Genomic DNA, 22,238 nt, shown 5'->3' on the forward strand with positions numbered 1-22,238 from the left:
GCTCCACAGGCGTAAATAAAACGGCGGTGCAAAAAAAAAATAAAAAAAAAAAAAAAATTTTTTTTTCAGTTTTTAGTTTTTCTTAAGAAATATAACACAAAAAAACACTATATAAATGTGGCGTGGTTGTAATCGTACCGACCCAGATAATGATGGTAAGAGATCAGTTTTACCGCATAGGGAATACCGTAAAAATGAAATCTAGAAAATTGTGGCGGAATTGCATTTTTTTTTTTCAATTCAACCCCATTTGGAATTTTCTTCCCAGCTTCCCCTACATTCTGTGCAATAAAAAATAGTGTCGATAGAAAGTATGATTTTTCCTTCAAAAAAATAAGCCCTTCTGTGTGCTTCTGCAGCCGCGCCACAAAAGACAGGACGTGTCCTATACTTTGTCACAGCGTACGGACCACGGAACCATTGAAGTCAATAGGTCTGCCCCATGATGCAGCGTACACACAGCCGGTATCCGTGTTTTGTGACTTCCATTGTGTCAGTGGACCCTTTAAAGGGGTATTCTGGTTGTTGCAAGCTATCCCCTATCCTGGGAACTATTAGATCGGTGAGGGTCCTACTGCTGGATAGGGGATAACTTCAAACAACCAGAATGCCCCTTTAAACTAAAGCTGACCTGTGGACCACTCGCTGGGGGGTTTCTAAACATGTGGCGGCCTCTGCAGGAAACATCTGGTATTACATGATACTGGAGGGGGGTCTGCAGGGATCTTCAGGCCTCACGCTGGGGTGGCTTTATGTCCTTTACTACACGTCACCAGGGAAGCTGCTGAGATGCAGGATCATCTCCTCAATACCCCGATGAACTTGCTGGGCTGGTTCCTTCAGATTCTTCATGTCATCCATTTAATGACATTCTTCCTTTGTGAATACCTCAGATGCTGACCTGTAATAATGGAAGCAGAAGGAGCGAGCTCAGCCCACGTGCGGGAGGGTAAGACAGGCTGCACAGTGAATGTATGCATCTATAGGCCCCGCAATAACAGCAAGCGGAGCCCATCATCCTCCAGGGGCTCATCACCCAACTTACTGATCATTAGGGGTCCCTCCTGGTACCCCCCGAGCCCGCGCAGTTCAGACCCATTCACTGGAACCAGGTCAGGCTGGTACACTGCCACTGTATACCTGTGTCTAGTATGGGGGCATGTGTGTCAGGTACTGGTAGGGGGGTATGTGTGGCTGATACTGGGGGGGGGGGGGGGGGGTGTCAGGTACTGGTCTGAGGGAATGTGTAGCGGGTACTGGTGGGGGGGGGGGTCAGGTACTGGTCTGAGGGAATGTGTGGCTGATACTGGTATGGGGGCATGTGTGTCAGGTACTGGTAGGGGGGTATGTGTGGCTGATACTGGTGGGGGGGGTGTCAGGTACTGGTCTGAGGGAATGTGTAGCGGGTACTGGTGGGGGGGGGGGTCAGGTACTGGTCTGAGGGAATGTGTAGTCGGTACTGGTGTGGGGGTATGTGTGTCAGGTACTGGTCTGAGGGAATGTGTAGCGGGTACTGGTGGGGGGGGGTCAGGTACTGGTCTGAGGGAATGTGTAGCGGGTACTGGTGGGGGGGGTCAGGTACTGGTCTGAGGGAATGTGTAGCGGGTACTGGTGGGGGGGGTCAGGTACTGGTCTGAGGGAATGTGTAGCGGGTACTGGTGTGTGGGGGGGTGTCAGGTACTGGTCTGAGGGAATGTGTAGCGGGTACTGGTGTGTGGGGGGGTGTCAGGTACTGGTCTGAGGGAATGTGTAGCGGGTACTGGTATGGGAGCATGTGTGGCAGGTACTGGTAGGGGGGTATGTGTGGCAGGTACTGGTAGGGGGGGTATGTGTGGCAGGTACTGATAGGGGGGTATGTGTGGTGGGTACTGGTAGGGGGGTATGTGTGGCAGGTACTGGTATGAGGGAATGTGTAGCGGGTACTGGTATGGGAGCATGTGTGGCAGGTACTGGTAGGGGGGTATGTGTGGCAGGTACTGGTAGGGGGGGTATGTGTGGCAGGTACTGGTAGGGGGGTATGTGTGGCGGGTACTGGTAGGGGGGTATGTGTGGTGGGTACTGGTAGGGGGGTATGTGTGGCAGGTACTGGTATGAGGGAATGTGTGGCAGGTACTGGTATGAGGGAATGTGTGGCAGGTACTGGTAGGGGGGTATGTGTGGCGGGTACTGGTGGGGGGGTATGTGTGGCAGGTACTGATAGGGGGGTATGTGTGGTGGGTACTGGTAGGGGGGTATGTGTGGCAGGTACTGGTATGAGGGAATGTGTAGCGGGTACTGGTATGGGAGCATGTGTGGCAGGTACTGGTAGGGGGGTATGTGTGGCAGGTACTGGTAGGGGGGGTATGTGTGGCAGGTACTGGTAGGGGGGTATGTGTGGCGGGTACTGGTAGGGGGGTATGTGTGGTGGGTACTGGTAGGGGGGTATGTGTGGCAGGTACTGGTATGAGGGAATGTGTGGCAGGTACTGGTATGAGGGAATGTGTGGCAGGTACTGGTAGGGGGGTAAGTGTGGCGGGTACTGGTAGGGGGGTTATGTGTGGCGGGTACTGGTAGGGGGGTTATGTGTGGCAGGTACCGGTAGGGGGGCATGTGTGGGGGGTACTGGTATGAGGGTATGTGTGGATGTTACCAGTACACAGTGATGGGAGATCTGTACTTGATACACCTTTAAGAGGCATGTGAAGATGGCACACCGTTATTGTGCTTTTTTTAAAGGCACCTGTTATAGGGCATCTGCAGCTGGTACACTGCTATGCGGCATCAGTAGTTGGCACACTGTTGTTGGGTATCTGTGGATGATGTACACTTCTATGGGACATCTGTGGCTGGCACAATTTTGTGGGGTATTTGTGGCTACACTACATTATGATGCATCTTAGGCTGGCACCCTGCTGACCTCTGGAGACTGGGGGGATGTAATGACACAGGGTGAGGAGAGCTCTGCTGTGCCCCTCAGGATTCTCTGCCTGCGCTGCTGACCTCCCCTCTGCTGGCCTTTCCTTTCTCTGTCTGTGCTTACCTCAATTCTGCTGAACCCTCCTGTGCTAACCTCTCTTCTGCTGGCCTCCTCGGTGCTGACCTCCCCTCTTCTAAGCTGACCTCCCTCCTCAGCCGATGCTAGCCTCCCCTGTGCTGACCTCTCCTCTCCTGACCTCCCCCCGTGCTGTCCTCCTCTCTGCTCGCCTCCTCCATTCTGACCTCTCTGCTGGCCTCCCCTCTTCTGACCTCTCCTGTGCTGGCCTCCCCTCTTCTGACCTCTCCTGTGCTGGCCTCCCCTCTTCTAAGCTGACCTCCCTCCTCAGCCGGTGCTAGCCTCCCCTGTGCTGACCTCTCCTCTCCTGACCTCCCCCGTGCTGACCTCCTCTCTCCTGTGCTGACCTCCCCCGTGCCGACCTCTCTCCTCTGCCGGTGCTGGCCTCCCCCGTGCAGCCATTGCTCAGCAGGTCCCCGCCGCTGTAACGTGAGCCCTGCCTGCTCTTTATTTCCGGTAGCGCACATCGCGGCATCTGCAGAACGAGGAAGCAGCTCTCCCGGGCACCGTCCTCTATAGTACAGGGTGAGGCTCCGCGCCCGCACAGCGCCCCCACCGGAGACCAGGGTGACGCCGGGAGATCACAAGGGTGAGTGTCCTCCCTGCTGCTGCGACATGTCACCCTGACTGCTCGTCACAGAGCAGGACTAGCACCGGTCTACATGGGTAAGTGCTGCCGGGGCATGCTGGGACTTGTAATGATCACCTGCGTGTGGCTGCAGGAGCTTGCAATCCAGTGCTGGGGCTGCACACTGTGTATAGGTCTCACTCTAGGGCCCCAGTGGTAGATCCTGGGGGCCACTGCTGCTGGGGCTGGGCACTTTACCTGCCCATATGATATAGCCATATATGTGTACCGCCCATTGCTGGAGACCTGTGTGAACAGCGACCAGTTTTAGGATACCGCCGTACAGGTGGGTTTTCCACCACATTGGATTGTGCAGATTTAACCCTATGTGTTACAAGTGAGATCTGCGGACAAGTGATTATCCGCAGCAAAAAAAATAACATATGGCGGATTTATAATGTGCACCGCAGGTCGGTTTGTACTGCAATTTTTTTTTTTTTTACTGTGTGTGGATGACAGTTAAAAATTTTTTTGCGCAGGTTCCGTTTTAACGTAGCTACTTTTGGAAAAGGGGGAGTGGTGGGGCCATCAGCCTCAGTAGATCTATCATCATTTACACCAGAAAATGGCGTAAATAACTGCTGAGATCACATCTTGCTTTTAGGGCCCATTCAGACGGCCGTATGAATGAGTCCGCACCCCTTCCGCAATTTTGCGCAACGGGTGCGGACCCTTTCATTTCACTGGGGCCGCAAAAGATGCGGACAGCACACCGTGAGCAGTCCGCATCCGAAGTTCCATTCTGCGGCCCCGCGGAAAGGATGCAGCATGTCCGCAATCGCAGGCAAGAATAGTAAATTCCATCATAGTGCCGGCCATGTGCAGTCCGCAAACGGTGGAACGCACATGGCCGGTATCTGTGTTTTCCGGACCACAACACACTACCACCATCTGAATGAACATTTTTCTGACGTGTCCATAGGTCCCCATACACCTAAAGAGCATTCAGTGGCCAGTGGAGACTTTTACAGTGGCATACGTTGAGGAATAATCCAAAAAATGAATCTGCCCATAGGCTTGCATTGCTTCCAGAATTTGTGAACATGTGGGCATCACATAAATATGAAGCTATGGCTGCCGCTGGTTTCCAAGATGGCCACCGTTATCTTAGACTTCCCGATGTAGTGCTCTGTAGGTTCTCAGGTAGGCCAACGCCAATCACATAGTCTTCCAAGAGCGTAGGAGGTGGGACGTGTCTTAGACTTTCCCTCATAGAGAAGTCTGAGGCTGTGGCAGCCATTTTGAAATTAATCCAATGGAGCCAGCATGGGAGGAACAGAAGGCACCAGATTAGTCAAGTTTTAGGTTCGGCCTGGAGGGTCGCTTTAGCCCCTTCATAGAGTAAAGCCACCCTAGAGGTAAGCTGTGGGCCAGTCATCCGTAGCATTACACGGCCATTCCAATAAATACATGTAATGCATGGATCCACTGAGTCCACCACAGAGGTGAATCCACGCCAAATCTCCACGATCACTCCCCATCTGACAGAAAAGAAGAGGGAATGTTGTCTCAGTAGTGCAGCCTCAGGCTTTAGGCCTGTAATATAAGTTAATCATATCCCTGCTTAAGAATACGATATAATGTTTTTTTTGTTTTTTACGATTTTTCTATGTGTACTAAAGGCTCTACTATAACATTCTACCAGTTGGTCTCCTTTGACGCCTCACCAGGAGATTCTTGTAATATATTGGTAAATCTCGCGTTTTGGAGAGCCTTTCCTGTTGCACAATTTGAGGACAGGAAGATGTGTCAATGGCTAAGATGTCATAGAAATAAGGGCTCATGCACACAAACGTATTTTCTTTCCGTGTCCGTTCCGTTTTTTTGTTTTTTTTTGCGGACCTTATGCGGAACCATTTACTTCAATGGGTCCGAAAAAAACGGAAGTTACTCTGTGTGCATTCCGTTTCCGTATGTCCGTATTTCCGTCCGCATTAAGGACAAGGATAGTACTGTTCTATTAGGGGCCAGCTGTTCCGTTCCGCAAAATACGGAATGCACATGGACGTCATCCGTATTTTTTGCCGATCCGTTTTTTGCGGACCGCAAAATACTTACGGTCGTGTGCATGAGGCCTAACACCTAGCAGAGCCATTCATGATGGCTGTGGGTTAGACCAGGGTGGAGCATGCGGTATTATGTATAGTGTATGATATTGTATAGTGACTGGTTGACATATACATGGGATTAATAGATGTGTCATAGACGTCTCTTTGTCAGATATCTTCTGTACCTCACAAATGTGCTGGTGCGTGACGTCCCTGCTGCTGGGACCACCAGAAATCCGCAAGTGTGATATACCTGTTCTTTGTGGCCCCTCTGTAGGGGTCGTGGATGAAGGACTGCCCTCTATTAAAGGGGGCTGTTAAATCAATGGGGGGGTCTACCCCCCAATCTCTTGACACAAGTCATTTAAACTTTGCGCCATGTAATTTCACAACGTCAACATGAGCCCCCACCCCGGATAGTGGAGGGGGAGGCCTGACTCGTGCATTGTACATGAAATGGGCTCAAGAAGGTTGTCAGCTCTCTACTGAGTAGTTTGAAGGTTTAATGCTGTCCCCTCAGCATCGTGACCCCTACGTTTAGGGACCTTAAAATGTATTTTTAAAGTTTTTCGCTGTTTCCCCGCGGTGGGGGCATTCAGCGCTATTTAGGGCTTGACTTTATATAGCCTGTATCTTGGGGTTATCATGAACGACGCCAGCGCTGACAGAACCGAGGCCTTTGGAGTGACCCGTCTTCCCTCATGTACGTAGTCATATCAGACACAAACAGGAAGCTTTGTACACGCTAGTGTGACAGGAAACACGTGTGTGGAGGGTGGGGGTTGTAAAATAGTGACTTTCACCACAGACCCCTGGGATCTGCAGACGTCCATGGACAGGTGGAAATAGTGTTTTTATAACTAATTTATTATTTACTGTATAAAATAAGGAACCTCCGTCACAGATTGTGACACATTTGACAGAAATGGCAGCACTATTTAGTCTGTCACACCGACAGGCGCCTTGCGGAACTTGACGGACCCCATTATAAGTCAGAGGGGTCTGTTGGGGGTAGCTGGTATCTATTGTATGATGCACTCAGCATTGCGTCATTTTTCTGTTAATGCGGTTGTCGGCTTTGGAGCTGACAACCTCTGGGTTCCTCCCCCTGTCCCTCCAAACATAAAAAACCCAATTCATCTGTCTGCGGTCCTGCTGCTGCTCCGTTCCCGTCCTCTTCTGGTTCCTGCAAGCGTCCGGAAAGGACAGGGGAGGACCCCGGGGTTGTTGGCTCACCTCGTGTTACTCCTCTTCTGGGTGGGTGGGGGGGGGGGACATGTTAGTCCCCCTTACTCCTCTGGTCCATTCACTTAAAGGGGTATTCCCATCTTGGACATTCTGGTCATATCGCTAATATATGCCCCCAGTGTCTGATAGGTGCGGGTCCCACCTCTGGAGCCCACAAAGTGGCCCCCCTTCCTTTCATTTCTATGGGAGTGCCAAAAATAGCTGAGTGAAGCGCTCTGGTATTTTCGGAAGTCCCATTGAAAGGAGTGGGAGGTGCACTGCGCAAGCGCGGCCATCGCTCCCTTCATTTCTATGGGGCTTATGGAAATAGCCGGAGCCAGCACTCGGCTATTTTCTGCGCTCCCATAGGAATGAATGGAGGGCAGCCGCACATGCACGGTGTGCCCTGCTTCTGGGAGGTGCACTGCGCAAGCGCGGCCATCGCTCCCTTCATTTCTATGGGGCTTATGGAAATAGCCGGAGCCAGCACTCGGCTATTTTCTGCGCTCCCATAGGAATGAATAGAGGGCAGCCGCACATGCACGGTGTGCCCTGCTTCTGTTCTAAGTATAGATGCGGTTCCAGAGGTGGGACCCAGATGGGAATACCCCTTTAAGGGTCCATTCACACGTCCGTGTGTGTTTTGTGGATCCGCAAAACACGGACATCGGCAATGTGCGTTCCGCATTTTGCGCGCCGCACATCGCCGGCACTTAATAGAAAATGCCTATGCAATTGAGGACAAGAATAGGACATGTTCTATTTTTTTCGGGAAAGGAATTGCGGACCCGGAAGTGCACCATAGAAATAAATGGGTCCGCAATTCCGTTCCGCAAAATGCGGAACGAAATTGCGGACGTGTGAATGGACCCTAAGGTTGGCCATACACATTAGACAAATTTTGGCCAAACCCACTGTCCATCTAGTAATGAGTATGGAGACCTCCCAACTCAATGGCTCAGACATGCCGGATTTCAGCATGCCCAATCCTTTTGTCCTCAAGAGAGAGGGGTCGGGCACCGGCTTACTCCCCTCTACCTTTAGAGAACACATACGTGTATGGAGGGCACGTGGAAGAAATTTTAGGCCAAACATGGCTTTCCCAGGCTCCGCTAATAGGTGCCAGCATAGTACAGGTGACCTCTTGGACTGTGTGAGGGGTCTATAGGTAGCTGTAAGTGGCTCTCTAGCCTGGTATAGACAGGCGGATATATAGATCTAGTGCATACATACATATATCAGGTGAATGTTGTTGCTACACGCCCCAGTACATATGCAGCTTGTGCTCCCAGCATGACATCTACATGAGATCCAGGCTCCGGCATGTTCTACCAGCCCCAGACGAGGCTGCAGTCTGATCTTGTATGAGCCTGGGGTTTAAAGCTGGGATTGTATGTGATTTTCTGGCCAGAATCCCACAATAATTACTCCCACAATAGTGTGAACCTGAACAAAAGCGCCTGTGTCTGGAGCTGTACGCCAGCTGCTGTATCTTCGGCACGTCCCCTGTGCAGCCACAGCCTCCACGAGTTAGTGGTTGGACCTCTATGAGGCCTATTCATCGCCCCGGAATAACAGCATTGTTGGTTCTTCCGTTTCCACTATTCTGCGGGGCGTTGTGCAGGGGTGGATGTGATATTGATTGGGGCGGATAGTTTCCCATCCGTTGTTAGGCTGGCGCTAGCCTCACGTCGTCTGCAAGTAGGTCTCTATGGACATTATGCCGTGTAGGAGGGAAGGAGATGCCTGAATGCTGCAGACTAGGACGTAGGTCAACGTCGTACATTAAAGGGCTGTTCTCATCTTAGACATGGCGTATCCACAGTATATGCCTAAAAAGTCTGGCGTGTGCTCAGCTGACACCTGCTGACAATGACCGGGCGTCAGATGCTGTGATTGCGGTATTACAGAGTAAGGCTACATGCACACGAGCGTATGTGTTTTGCGGTCCGCAAATTGCAGATCCGCAAAAAAAAACGGATGACGTTCCGTATGGCATCCGTTTTTTTTTTTTGTTTTTTTTGCGGGTCCGTTTTTTTTTGCGGATCCATTGTAATAATGCCTATCCCTGTCCGCAAACTAGAAAAAAATAGGACATGCACTATTTTTTTTGCGGAGCAACGGAACGGACATACTGATGCGGACAGCACACGGTATGCTGTCCGCGTTTTTTGTGGACCCATTGAAATTAATAGGTCTGCATCCTATCCGCAAAAAAAACGGAACGGACAGGGAAACAAAATACGGTCGTGTGCATAAGGCCTAAGAGGGCGGTTTTCATGGTAGCCGAGGACTTAGTGAAGGCCCCAGGGCTGGCATGTTAGCACTGATATTAGGGGTACGGTAAAATTACAATATACTGCAATAGAGGAGTATTACAGTGTATTGTACAAGTGGTCAGGCAATGGCCGTTCTGTTGATGGAAGTTATCCGTATTTTGTGGACTGAAATATGGACGCCAAGGTCTACGGCTGGTATCGCACATGGGTTTTTATTTTTTGTTTTTAAAGGGTTTTGCAGACAGTGGTGGTTATTTACACAGACCGCCTTTTTATGCCTTGTTCCCCCCTGCGCTGCCAGAGGATCCAACGTGCACCTCGTCATAAACGACGTGACGTGCATTTCCAGCAGTCCGCGCCCCTGTTTTTTGGAGTAAATGGTAGTAAATTTGCCAGAGCAGAAGTCCCGGCCTGGGGCTGACAGACCCCCCCCCCTCACAAAAAAGCCTCTGCCACTCCCAAGTGTTGAGGATGGCACATAAAAACGGCCATGTGACAAAACATTGTCACACGGACATCTAAAGGGTTGCAAAAAGGGGCCTTACAACTTTTTTTTACTCCAAAAACTGGCGTGAAAATGTTCGGAAATGGCTTCCACTATATGAACTCACAGAGCACCTTCACCAGTATAAAACGTACCCTTTAATGGTATTTGTTAAAAATACCCCAATTCGTGGCTAAAATCTCTATCTACTTAGGCTGGGTATATATGGACTATTGCCGGGCAAAAAAAAAATATCTGACCCTCCAGCTTGCCCTATAATCTATTAACCCTTCGTACAAAAAACGGAAAAGCCGCCCCGATAGGGACGATCCTGTGTCGGGAACCTCCTAATCAACCTGTATGGTCCTGACAAGGGATAGATACCACCACCTACAGAGACCCACTATGACACTGTCAGGTGTCCAATGTCAGTGGTCTAAATATACATCAAAAACCAAAAAGATGAATAAAGATATTTTATCAATAAATAATAGTTTCACACAAACTCCATATATATCAGTCTGCCCAGTAAGTTGGTATATATTATACTATATCCATGATGTAATGTCCCGACGGGTTTCCCTGATACGTTTTACAGGTATCTGTTCATCAGGGGACTAACCATACATTTTTATCCTATTCAATTCAGGGAAAAGAAAAAAAAATTCCTATGTATTATTTTAGTGAATAATTGCCCATAAAATCATTGGTCACATATATATTAACCAGAAAGAACCACTGTAGCAATAGTTACTGTCATTTACCATAATAACTCCTATCTGATGCTGGAGCATGGATCCAATAGATCCACTTGAGACGCAGATTGTACATATAGCAAATACTCTGGAGGAACTTATAAATACACAATGCATATAGGGAAGGTATACCGATATTTCCCTTACCAAATTGCATCAAATTCAAACCTCAATCAGTAGCTGTATATTTGGCAGGTGATCGCCTGAAAACACTTACATGCTATGCATATAGCGGTAATCAAAATTCAAAAGTATACCTGTCCGCAACAATATAGGTCAAGCTCTAGAATATACTTGCTCCAGCGGTAGTTAGATCTTGGGCATTTGCATTGGGGGTGCAGTGGCTGCCTCCATAATGGAAAGTCTGGTGCCTGTCCATGCCTGCATGAGCTCGGCGTTCCTTTAAATATCTGCGTGCTCTAAAACCGGAAGGCGCAGCTTGCGGTGGAACACATAATGGAAAGCATAATGGACCGCATGGTGGAACGCAAATCCAGGAAGTAGATCCAAACTTCTACATACAGGACAGGACAGAATCGTCATTGGGCATATCAATAACCTCCTCTCATATGGACCATTGTCTCTTAGATTGCTCAACAAGTATTTGGCTGCACATTAAAGGGGTTCTCCAGGAATTAAAAGAATGAAAATACTTAAATATTATTTTATAATAAATATATTCACAAATACCTTTCATTACTTAGAATGGCTTGTTTTGTCTAAGGAGCAATCATTAGGAGAAATAAAATGGCCGCCTTCCTATCAGTACACACAAAACCTGTCCTAATCGCACAGGGGGACGAGTTACTTGACCACAATGAGCCATAGTGCTGCCTCATCCTCCTCTCTGCTCTGGTTGTCAGGAATCATGATCCTGAATACAGGTGAATCTCTGTGGGAATGGAGAAGATGAGGAGACATGAGAGGAGGGTGAGGTGTGGATAATGAGCAGCAGCACTTGTCCATCCTCTCTGTACTTCATGTCTCCTCATGAACTAAATTCCCCAGAGATTCAGCTGAAGTTCTTATCATCTGTATTCAGGATCATAATCCCTGACAAATAGAGGAGGAGGAGGAGGCAGCTCTTTACCTCAGTGTTTTAAAGTAACTTGTCCTCATGTGTGATCAGGACAGGTTTTGTGTGAACTAATAGGACAGTGGCCATTTTGTTTCCCTTGATAATTGCTCCCCGGACAAAACGAGCCATTATAAATAATGAAAGGTATTTGAGAATATATTTATAATAAAGTAATATTTAAGTAATTTCATTTCCTTAATTCCCAGAGAACTCGTTTAAAGATATAATTAAACTAATTAGGGTTATGCATTATAAGCCAATGCCAACTATCAGAAGGGGGAGGGACAAACCTCATTATGAAATAATTATACTGCAGTGTTTGATTATACTTATTCTGCACTGCTATCACTCCTCCCCTTGGTATACACGGAAGGAAGTAGAATAGTTAGTTAACATTTGATATTTAGATAAAACATGCAAAGTCTATATATTCATTCAGTCCAAATGGGGTTATGCTATTCAATCTACATGTCCATCTGGCCTCTTCTTGTTTTAAGATGGTTTCACGATCTCCGCCTCTAATACCAGTATTTATTGTCTCAATCACAGAAAAAGACAATACTCGGACATCGCCACCATGTTTCAAAGTTACATGTCTAGAGGTGGGTTTATCACGTTTATTTCTCACGTCGCCTATATGCTCTAAAATCCGTTTTTTTTAACTCTCGACATGTTTTGCCCACATACATTAAGTTACATGTGCATTTACATAAGTATACTACACCTTCGGTGTTACAGGTAGCAAATTAGCAGGTGTAGTATATTATGTGTCCACCAGAATCAGAGAAGTTTAACCCTTCATGGATAAAAAGGCAAGTCCTACAATGACCACATCGGAAGGTACCCAATTATCTGTTTTTTAACCAAGTTTCTTTCTTGGGGGTTTCAAAATGACTATGAACCAATGTATCCCTTATATTGCGGCCGCGTCTATACGTGGTTGCTGGAAATATCTGGGACCATTCCTGCAATGTCTGGATCAGATTTGAGAATTGACCAGTATTTGCCAAGTATGTTTCTCACTTCTTGGGCCAGAGAATCATAGGTCCCAATTAGAGATGAGCGAATCGACTTCGGATGAAACATCCAAAGTCGTTTTGCATAAAACTTTGTTCTAATACTGTACGGAGCAGGAGCTCCGTACAGTATTAGAATGTATTGGCTCTGATGAGTCAAAGTTATTGCTTCGTAAAGTCTCGCGAGACTTCGGATAATAACTTCATAAACTAATTTGTACTGTAAAAAACCATTTCCCGAACTCGGCAAATGTTTTTTTACAGTACAAATTAATTTATGAAGTTAATGTTTGAAGTCTTGCGAGACTTCACGAAGCAATAACTTCGGCTCATCGGAGCCAATACATTCTAATACTGTACGGAGCTCCTGCTCTGTACAGTATTAGAACGAATCGACTTCGCTCATCTCTAATTACGGTCAATCCAATGATTCTCTAAGGCCTCTTTCAGTAGTACCGATAATTCAGATTGATATTGTTTAGTTGGGTCCCTAGTCAGGACCTCAGAACTTTTCACATCAGATAGAAGAAAGAGATACACATCTGCTTATATTGCTTACAGTTTAAAGGGGTTCTGCAGTTCTTTTAAACTGATGATCTATCCTCTGGATAGATCATCAGCATCTGATCGGCGGGGGTCCGACACCCGGAACCCCCGCCGATCAGCTGTTTGAGAAGGAGGCGTGCCAGGAGCGCCGCGGCCTTCTCTCGGTTCCCCTCAGGCCCAGTGACGTCACGACTAGTATCACTGGCCTGGGCGGGGCTAAGCTCTCTTCACTTGAATGGAGCTTGGTCGCGCCCAGGCCAGTGATTCTAGTCGTGACGTCTCTGGGCCTGAGGGGAACCGAGAGAAGGCCGCGGTGCTACTGAAGGAACCTCTTCCACCTCTAAAATAATGGGGTTTTGGGGTATCCCGATCCACACTGCCAGTTTCTGATGCAGATGTCTCAATATTTGACCCTGCATTGGCCTGTTGGGGATACAGAGACCCACTATACAACTGTCAGGTGTCCAATGTCAGTGGTCTAAATATACATCAAAAACAAAAAAGATGAATAAAGATACAAACTCCATATATATCAGTCTGCCCAGTAAGTTGGTATATAAAATACTATATCCATGATGTAACAGCCTACGTCCGACGCGTTTTCCTTTCCCCAGCAATAGTCCATATATACCCAGCCTAAGTAGATAGAGTGCAGTTACCAGCACCGGCGTCCACTACACAACGAACAGAGCTGTGTAGTTCCGGTGCTGACTTTTGGCGGTGGATCTACCAGCTGATCGGTGGGGATGTGGGGTGTTGGACTTCCGCTGATCTGATATTGATGGCCTGGTATTGAGGATAGGCCATCCTTATCAAAATCCAGGACATCCCCTGCGTTGGAACTGTTGAGGAAGATTTCCCCGATGTAGGCCACTGTGTAGAGCCGCACAGAAAAAAAGTCCCTACTGGCCTAACAGGAGCCAAAAGGACCCTCACTCTTCTGCCCCCGGACAGGTGAATGGAGCCTTGTGGACACGTTAGATGTACAGTATGTGGCAAGGCCATAACAATTTTTTTTTTAATTCTCAGTGTTCAGTCCGTGAATCTTTGCTGCTGGTGGTAGTACGTTTGTGGAGAAAAGCTGACAGAAAGCCATGTAGAACTGCCTACACCGGCCTCTTATTATCCTTTAGAACCTAAATTGAAATGCCACTTCCCCTTTCACCCCTAACATTGTCCTCAGCCAGGCCACCAGCTTGCCAAAAACAGCAGGCTGTCTGCTAGCTTCCTGCCCACGAGACTGCTGGGGACTGAGCTGTCAGCCGGCAGCCTCTCGGCACCTGTATCTCAGCTGCTCTCGTTCGTCTCGGCTCCTTGGTCTGCATCTTGTAGTCGACTGGAGCATCCGGCGAAGGACAACGGACCGATAGAAGAGAGACTGGTGAGGTGAGGTAGGAGGATGCCCCTATTTTATGGAAAGCCCTTGCCTGGAGATAAAAGGGAAAAGCTCTTAAAGGTGTATCCTGGCATGTGAGTCAGAGTTTACAGCTGCTTTGCAGGGAGGCTCGGCCTGATCCACATTGAATAGACGGCTCTTTACAAATGCTTAAGAAGTTCTCAGAAGGTTTTACCATTGAAACGTTGATGGGAAATAAAATTAAATTTAGGGTTCCTTGAACAGTGTAGGCGTCATTACTCTGACTGCTGAGTGTCACGCCCCTCAAGTACATGATGAGACTTGCGTGCAGTTTGATTGATGCAGTTTTCCCCTCTTTCCTTGTAGGGTGGGCACGGTAAAAACCCAGGGGAGCGAACAGCTGCCACTTGGTGGTCCCATCTAGCAGCATGTATATTGGGTATTGGCCATTACTTTATGTCTGGAATGGTATTTCTGCAGATTGAGTGAAGGAGTTGCATAAATAGCAATTGCATAATATAGAGTTATAAGTGGAGACGTTCATATGGCGGTGTCTGCAGTGTGGGAACTGATAGGAGTAGTTGAAGGGGCTTTAAAGGAATACCTCCGTACCTTCCGATTTTAGCAGGAGCGGCCAACCATCTTGTGTATGGAGGGCAGCTATTAGGGGACCAAAGGATCGGGATGCTTGATGTTAACATGCCCAATCCTTTAGTTCCTGGGGAGATAAGTCATCACCAGTGGTGTCTAGCACCAGCTTTCTCCCCATTCATGCAGCTGATCGCCCTGAGGACCCTATTGTGAAAGTGATTCAAAGGGGTTGTCCCATTACGACAACTTATCCCTCATCCGCAGCATAGGGGGAAATTAACCGCTGGGACCCCCACCAATCACAAGAATGGGGACCCGTTCACCCCCCATTTGAATGAAGCGGTGGTCATGCATGCATTCAGCTCTATGGGGGCTACCGGAGATAGCAGAGCGATTGTACTTGGTGATATCCGGCAGTCCCATAGAGTTGACTAGAGCGTTGGACACCCATGTTGGTATGCTGCTCCATTGAAACAGAGGAGCACCGGCCCCCCATTCTCTTGATTGGATAGAGGCCTCAGTGGTCAGACCCCTAACAGACACTTAGAGGCTTAGTTCTTGTAGTGGGAACACCCCTTTAATGCAATTAAATTTCTTTCAGACGAGCAATCTTTGGCCGTGTCCTGGCCGAGTATCTTTTTAAAGAGGTTCTCCGGGAATGGTTTAAAATGGCCGCCAGCAACCTGTCCTAGAATGTGAGCAGGACTAGTTGCCACCCCTTGCAGAGCTGTTAAGTGGCGTAAGGGGTCAGGACCTGCTTTACAATAGATGGTAATGATGGGATCCTGCCTACGATATGCCATCATGGCTGAGCAGCCTGACAGGAAAACTCACCAATATGTAGTATACGCAAGTGCCAGAATGTAGTGTGTAGTGAGGCCCTCTCTTCACCCCTAGGCAGCTCTGCAAGTGGAGGCAACCAGTCCTGCTCACATTCGAGGACAGGTTGCTGGTGGCCATTTTAAATAATTCCCGGAGAGCCTCTTTAAACAGACTGCAGATGCATGGCGTCTATGTGCTTTTCGAAAATTGGATCTGGATGGAGCATGGACTGATGGCATGATAGCACTTGGATATGACCCTTTTGAGTGAGCCCTTAGTCTAGTAAATTGAGCTTCTATCTTCTTAAACTTACATTTAAGGAATTTTCAAGCTTCCCACTTTCAGGACTGCCATCTTTTCCAAAGCAGAGTTGGACTGTAAAGAGTATCTTTTGCAATCCAGGGCCCAGTATGTCCATACATTACATGGACAGCTCACTGGGCACCGTGTAATTCTTCATTCTTCCTGTGAAGACGCTGCAGGTGAACTAAACACTTGTTGCTGGTTCTTCCAGCGGATCGCTAGGGATTCTGAAACAGGGTGCCTCGTGATCTTCTCTCCATGTTCCTGTAGTCGTCCCTCTTTTCTTGTGAAAACTGGGGCAGAACTTTGTTTCAGGTACCATTTTGTTGAAATCTTTGATAAACTGGTCTTTGCCTGGACTGATTTCCTCTTTAGTAATATATCAGAAGTGGACATTGGGGACCTCAGCCATCCCTGTGACGGGCAATATGAATCACTGAGGCTTTAGTACTGAGCTAAGTGTGGAAACATGAAGTCACAGATGGGCCGTGTCCTTCATATCTGCGTAGACTTCCTGTACCTGGCAGAATCATGTGCGCTGAGCGGTGAGGCACTTCCTCTGGAGGTGAGCTGATTTCCTGTCCGCCTGACTCCTGCCACATAGCTGACTGCTGACAGATAAAATGTTTTACCTCTGAAGATATTAAGTCACACTACCGGCTGCTGTAAATGACACGGTTCCTTTCTTGCCTATGTAACCCATGAAACCACAGGACAAGAGCTCATTCTGCTCTCCGCAGCTGTGGTCAGTGTGGCAATGCACAATAGAAGGGGACAGGAGTCTACGTTTGGACAACCCTCCTCCGCTGGGTGCATTGGGCCAAGTAAAGTGATGAGCTGGTCTCCAGTAGTTGGTGGGTCCCTGATGGTACTGAAGTTTCCTTAGGTGAGTAGTATTTATTTCCTGTATATTTACTTAAAGGTTTTTGTCATCCTTAGAATTGAAATGTACCATGGGCACAGACTTGTACGTCATTGCATGGACCTTATACAGCCCTGTAGGCAACTTGTGTTCTTGGTCCAAGAGGGACTATGTTCCTTGGTGAGAATAGCTGTGTATTACAGTATGTAGTGGAGCATGGCACGGGAGGAGTCTGTCACATTGGAAAGCAGAAGAAGGCGCGTCTTGGTGGCACAAGAGCTGGGCATCATTGTGGTCTGATGTATGGGTGAGCTGGGGAAGGGTTGATCTGGCACACAGGAGAGGTGGGAAAGGTTTGTCTGGCATGCAGGAGACCTGGGAAAGGGATGGTCCTGCACACAGGAGACCTGGGAAAGGGATGGTCCTGCACACAGGAGACCTGGGAAAGGTTAGTCTGGCACAAGGGAGAATTGTGGTAGGGTTGGTCTGGCACACAGGAGAGATGGGAAAAGGGTTGGTCTGGCACACAGGAGAGATGGGAAAAGGGTTGGTCTGGCACACAGGAGAGATGGGAAAAGGGTTGGTCTGGCACACAGGAGAGATGGGAAAAGGGTTGGTCTGGCACACAGGAGAGATGGGAAAAGGGTTGGTCTGGCACACAGGAGAGATGGGAAAAGGGTTGGTCTGGCACACAGGAGAGATGGGAAAAGGGTTGGTCTGGCACACAGGAGAGATGGGAAAAGGGTTGGTCTGGCACACAGGAGAGCTGTGGTCCCCACGGAAAGACGTCTCAGGTACCTGAAGAAGGCGATCAGACAGCAACCTAGCAGTTACTCCATTTTGCAGGATACAGATTTGCACTGTCTGAATGTGGCCTCATAGTATGAGCTGCAGAGCAGTGAGAACTGCAGAGGAAGCTTGGTAGTTTTGTGTATTTATAAACCTTCCACTTAGGCCTCTTGCACACAAACGTTGTGCATCTGTTCCGTGCATTGGGGACCGCAATTTGCGGTCCCCAATGCACGGGCAACATCAGTGCGGTGGCCGGGACGGATTGAGACCCATTCAACTTGAATAGTTGCAGAGAGAGCAGAGCCTCTAGGTGTAACGGCAACGCCCCCGTTGCTCCTAGAGACACATTTGCATATATAGTTAAAACATTTTTCTCAGCAATGCAGGCACATATGAACATGGGACCAACACAGATGTCTTCAGCTGCCAACCGCACATGTAACATAGGTACAAACCTGCTGACAGATGCCCTTTAAAATAAAATAAAAATTCAGATGGGTTAAGGGTCCTGGAAAACCCCTTTTAATCCCTTAAATTTGCAGTTTCTATAGTTTTATACGAATGGGGCACATTTATTATGACCAGTGTTTTAGACGCCAGTCTTAATAACCCCTGCGCTGGCGGTGGATCCGCCAAAGTTATGAAGAAGTGCCGGCTTCTTCATAACTTCGACGCATCCAGCGCCAGTTCCGAGCTGTCTTACATTTAGAGTAGACCGTTTGCTACGCCTAAAACAGGCATAGAAAATGATGAAAGAGACGGGGCTACCGGCGTGTTCTCTTCACCGCCCACGACACACTCAAGATTTTAGACCCGGTGTGAGTGGGGAAAAGTCGCAGATAGTGGCGCAACGCCTGAAATATGCCTAATTTAGGTGTATTTCAGATCAGTAAATGACCCCCAATATTTTTTCTTGTTGAACTACTTCCCCCAGCTTATTCCAACGGCCTCTCTTGGAGACTCTTGTAACGAATGTTGACCGGCTGCTATGTGTGAACAGTGACATACTGCGCATGGGCTCCCTGTCTTGCGCACCTGTACATTGGAGTAACCCTGCAGTCTGGGGATTTGCATTTACATTATAGAGAGGCATAAAATGAGCAGAGCTGAGGTTTTCCTGTTCATCTGGAAGGAGTAGACTGGGCGGGACGACGACTTTGTGGTGTCAGACCGTACAATGGTCTGATGATCCGGCTGACAATTGCAGTTGTACGCGTTCATTCCCGGCCTTGTGTTCAGGTGCCCAGCAAGTGTTTACCCCCTGATCACACCTTTTCTGTGCACTTCACGGGTTGTCGGGGGTACATCATGAACTGCGTGAACAATTGTAAGTAGTGAGCGACTGTTCATGCGGTCATCCGTTATCTGGCTGTGTAAAAGGTCCTCAGGGTTTCAGATTTTTGCCATGGGTTCCTCTTGGAAAACCTGCGACATCTGTGCCGAAACCACCTCCCATTTTTTTTTCAGCGGGACACCACGCTGAGGATTTTTCACGTGCGGTTTTTCATACTGCTCCGAGAACTGACATTGCGGACTCCCGGGGACAGATCTGTACACGTAGATAATTCTACTTGAATCTCGCCATGTGTATCTAGATATTTTCTCTTCTAATCGCATTCTTGTGATAGACTCTTGGTTACTAGGCCCCTCCAGCACTAAAGACGTGTTAATAACTCGCACATAAAATAAGATGTCTGCCGTGACAAGTCCAGGAACTCCCCACAAACATAGCCCCGGGACTATAGGACCAATCTGGGCCTCGCACTGCAGCAATTTCCAGTTTAGCGAGTGCATCAGGGCAGTAGCTGAAGGAACATGTTACAGCAGAAGACAAGCCGGGGCACACGTGTGTCATGAGGGATGTTATCAGCCATGTATTTGGTCTGAAAGAGCCTGGGAGATTTTATCACGGGGACTCCGATTGGAGAACAGAGGGAGCCCCTTTCCAGAAGCTTAGATGCCGCGGTCGCAGCATCTGACAGGTTAAATGGCCTGGCATTGTCTGTATTATACAGTGTCAGTATTGTACAGCCATCATCCGTATGGAGCTGGATAGGTCATCATTATCAGATCGATGGTGGTCCGATCTGGACACCTCCGCTGATTAGCTGTTTGAAGAGGGTGCTGCACTCATGCGAGCGCTGCGTCCCCTTGAGGCCCTTGTAGACGAGCGATACGGATTAGGTCCAGATGCGTTAAAAATGCGTGATTTCGTTTAATGATTACTGAATTTCCTGTACTTAATCTGGAAAATTCAATAAAAATTGAAAGTAAAAAAAATAAAAAAATGTGTGATTTCGCAAGCAAGTTCATTCAGTTTTGCCTGCGATTGCGTTGTTTTTCAGTTTTTATCGCGCGGGTCAAATGCGCATAGATGCGTTTTTCACGCGGCTGATAAAAAAACTGAAGGTTTACAAACAACACCTCTTAGCAACCATCTGTGAAAAACGCATCGCATTCACAAGCAAGTGCGGATGCGATGCGTTTTTCACGCAGCCCCATTCACTTCTATGGGGCCAGCGTTGCCTGAAAAACGCAGAATATAGAACATGCTGCGCTTTTCACGCAACGCATAAGTGATGTGTGAAAAACAACAGCTCATGTAGACAGACCCATTGAAATGAATGGTTGCGGGTTCAGTGCGGGCGCAATGTGTTCGCATCACGCATTGCACCCGCGTGGAATTCTCGCTCGTGTGAAAGGGGCCTCACTGTTCACCTGTACGCCCCCTGCTTTTATAGTGGTGGTGCAGGGTAATGACAGCTGTCTGTCCCATGCTCTCGAATGGGGGAGATAGCTGAGAGTCGGACCCCCAGTGATCTGGGGATAGATAGAAAGCGGCCATGTTTTTCTGACATTGTACCAGGTGTCGTCAATGTTGTGAAATTAATGGAGAATGCTGGGAGTTGTAGGTTCACAGCAGCTGGAGTGCCGCAGCGTGCCGACCCCTGCCATAGACCACCATGGAGCACACGGAAATGTCCTGTAAGTTGTGGTGAGTGGAGGAGGGAAGCTGTGCGCACACCCGGCGCTGCTGTGACGGTCGGGTGTTGTATAATGTCCTCTGTACGCGGCTTGTACATTGAACGTTTCCTGTTACACATTTACTGAAGTCCCCAGAGGTCACAGCCGCCGGCGGATCATGTAGATTCCTCATGTCGATACAGCAGAAAGAGGAGCCGTCGTCCATAGCAACCAGACTCCAGTAGGCGGGAGGCTGAAGGAAGTGGTGTGACTGGTTGCTATGGGAACCGTTCTGTGTGCAAGCCATCATGTATACCTGTGTATAGAGATGAGTGGCTGCACGGCGATCTCAGCAACTAAATGTGACTCCTTATCTCACCCAACTAAACACTCAGGGTGATGCACCCGCGGCTGTGACCTCACTCAGATTACCGCCATATAGTCCACAAATATCTCCGCACTCCCAGGTGTCCTTTATGAAATAAGCTTTATTCACCTAATGCAGCATTTCAGACTGCGCTCTTTTTGGTGTTTTTCATTCTTTCTGGTGTAGCTCTCTCTCTAGACTCTTTCATGTATGTCTCTCTTTAGGGTTTCTTCCTCTCATGCAAGTCTCTTTAAAGTCCCTTACTCTCGTGAATGTCTCTCTTTAGAGTCTGTAGGGTCTCTTCCTCGTGCATGTCTCTCTGTAGGGTCTCATCCTCGTGCATGTCTCTCTGTAGGGTCTCATCCTCGTGCATGTCTCTCTGTAGGGTCTCATCCTCGTGCATGTCTCTCTGTAGGGTCTCATCCTCGTGCATGTCTCTCTGTAGGGTCTCATCCTCGTGCATGTCTCTCTGTAGGGTCTCTTCCTCGTGCATGTCTCTCTGTAGGGTCTCATCCTCGTGCATGTCTCTCTGTAGGGTCTCATCCTCGTGCATGTCTCTCTGTAGGGTCTCATCCTCGTGCATGTCTCTCTGTAGGGTCTCATCCTCGTGCATGTCTCTCTGTAGGGTCTCATCCTCGTGCATGTCTCTCTGTAGGGTCTCATCCTCGTGCATGTCTCTCTGTAGGGTCTTATCCTCGTGCATGTCTCTCTGTAGGGTCTCATCCTCGTGCATGTCTCTCTGTAGTTTCTGATCCTCGTGCATGTCTCTCTGTAGGGTCTCTTCCTCGTGCATGTCTCTCTGTAGGGTCTCATCCTCGTGCATGTCTCTCTGTAGGGTCTCATCCTCGTGCATGTCTCTCTGTAGTTTCTGATCCTCGTGCATGTCTCTCTGTAGGGTCTCTTCCTCGTGCATGTCTCTCTGTAGGGTCTCTTCCTCGTGCATGTCTCTCTGTAGGGTCTCATCCTCGTGCATGTCTCTCTGTAGGGTCTCATCCTTGTGCATGTCTCTCTGTAGGGTCTCATCCTTGTGCATGTCTCTCTGTAGGGTCTCATCCTCGTGCATGTCTCTCTGTAGGGTCTCATCCTCG

The 22,238-nt window shown here is 48.4% G+C and overlaps 1 protein-coding gene across 6 annotated transcripts in view; it reads left to right on the plus strand.

The window, feature by feature from the left end:
• Positions 1-3,498: 3,498 nt before the first annotated feature.
• Positions 3,499-22,238, plus strand: part of LOC120986201 (PH and SEC7 domain-containing protein 4-like) — a 59,346-nt gene continuing 40,606 nt past the window's right edge. For 2 of the 6 annotated variants that reach the window (XR_005775653.1, XM_040414615.1), the window contains exon 1: positions 3,555-3,697. The gene's annotated coding sequence lies outside the window, so the exon portion shown is untranslated. Of the gene's footprint in view, positions 3,698-14,328; positions 14,563-16,815; positions 17,052-22,238 lie in introns of those variants that run through there. The other 4 variants (XM_040414616.1, XM_040414618.1, XM_040414619.1 and 1 more) reach the window with 4 other exon arrangements.

The sequence above is a fragment of the Bufo bufo genome, chromosome 1 (assembly GCF_905171765.1).
Source record: "Bufo bufo chromosome 1, aBufBuf1.1, whole genome shotgun sequence".
NCBI lineage: Eukaryota > Metazoa > Chordata > Amphibia > Anura > Bufonidae > Bufo > Bufo bufo.